General features: G+C 36.1%; 1 non-coding gene across 1 annotated transcript; it reads right to left on the bottom strand.

The window, feature by feature from the left end:
* Nucleotides 1-1,247: 1,247 nt before the first annotated feature.
* On the bottom strand, nt 1,248-1,354 carry LOC148205107 (small nucleolar RNA R71). Its single transcript, XR_015783978.1, has one exon. It is a non-coding gene; the product is annotated as a small nucleolar RNA R71 (small nucleolar RNA).
* Nucleotides 1,355-1,692: the final 338 nt, after the last annotated feature.

Raw genomic sequence — 1,692 nt, 5'->3', positions numbered from 1 at the left:
CATGGCATGATTTTATGGTCTTCTGTGTTATTGGGAAATACCTAGAGACCACGATCTGGAGAATTTCTCCCAAAAGCAATATTGCCCAAGGATGGGGATAGGAGGTTTGGTTGTCTTAAGCTTCTGTTTGTAATGCAAAATTAATTATTAGGGATCGGGTTTTAAGTAATTAAGGATAGGCTTTCTTTACCGAGGGATCGAGTTTTAAGTAATTTAGATAGTGACATTAACAATTGAATGAAGAAGATGAATTCTTGTATGCATGAGAGTAAGGATGGTGAAATCTAAACCCCAACAACATACCCATCTCATATTATCAAAATCATGCATTCACTTTTGTGTTTTTCCCCAATTGATCAAATTGCATTCATATTTACTTTTTATGCATTTTTCATTCTAAACCAATGAAATTGTTCTTAAGTCTTGATTAGTTAAGGTATTACATGACTGTCTAGTGTCGTGAGTCTTCTATGATACGATAATTGGTCTTACCATTTTATATTACTTGATACGATTTGGTACACTTGCCAATGTGTTAACAAGTTTTTGGTGCTGTTGTCGGGGACTCGTGGTTTAAACTATACTTTTGTGTGATTCTTAACCGACTAGACTTTATTTTTATTGTTTTTAATTTTTGTTTTTGTTTATATTTTTGGGCTAATTGGGTGCTCTAGTGTTTTGTTCTCTAGTGTATGCAGGGTACAATTCGGACTAGAAACACAAAGTTTTCTAAACTTCTTCTTACAGGTCTGGACAAAAGTATAAGAAAAAGGAGGAACAGGACGTCCAGAGAACTTTTCCCTTCTCCTGAAACTCTTTAACAGCCTTCACCTCAAAGATTTGACCAGGAAACATAAAATATGGTTGAAGAGCAGAATGGTAGACGTACCCTGGCAGATTATGCAACAGTTATTGGCCCTCATCATTTTAATAGCATTGCAAGGTCGAGGGTTAATGCTGCAAACATGGAGATGAAGCCTGCTTTGATTCAATTGGTTAAGAGCAACCAATTCAATGGATTATCTCATGAAAATCCATATGAGCATTTGACCACATTTAATGAGATATGCAATACTATGAAAATCAACTACGTGCAAGATGAAGCTATTAGGCTTAGCTTGTTTGCTTTCTCTTTGGGAGGCAATGTTAAGATGTGGTTAAACTCTTTTCCAAAAAACAACTTTATTGAGTGGGAAACAGTGGTTGCAAAATTTCTGAACAAATATTTCCCACAGTCAAAAGTAAATAAAGGTAAACAAGAAATTTCTTCTTTCAGGAAGGGCATGGATGAAAGTTTAGGTTAAGCATGGGATAGATTCAAAGGTTTATTGCAGAAGACGCCCACACATGGCTTTGATGAACCCACGGTGGTCATTCTTTTCCTTGGAGGACTGAGTTCACACACTAAATTGATGCTGGATGCCTCAGCTGGAGGTAATATCAAATGTAAGACTTCAGAGGAAGCTTATGAGTTGATTGAAAATATGGCCATCAATGATAATGAGATGCATAATAAAAGGGCTCAATTTCAACAGAAAGGAGTTCTACAATTACAATCTCAAGATGCTCTATTGGCACAGAACAAGATTATGACTCAACAACTGGAAACTCTGATGAAGAAAATCTCTCAATTGCCAAAGGAGTTGCAAAATGTTTCACAAGTTCAACAAAAACTTTGTGAGTTATGTGGTG

The sequence above is a fragment of the Vigna umbellata genome, chromosome 1, assembly GCF_029865625.1.
Source record: "Vigna umbellata cultivar VRB3 chromosome 1, Vumbellata_1.0, whole genome shotgun sequence".
Lineage (NCBI taxonomy): Eukaryota > Viridiplantae > Streptophyta > Magnoliopsida > Fabales > Fabaceae > Vigna > Vigna umbellata.
The sequence above is the reverse complement of the archived record's forward strand: the minus strand, read 5'-3'. Positions and strand labels throughout refer to the sequence as shown.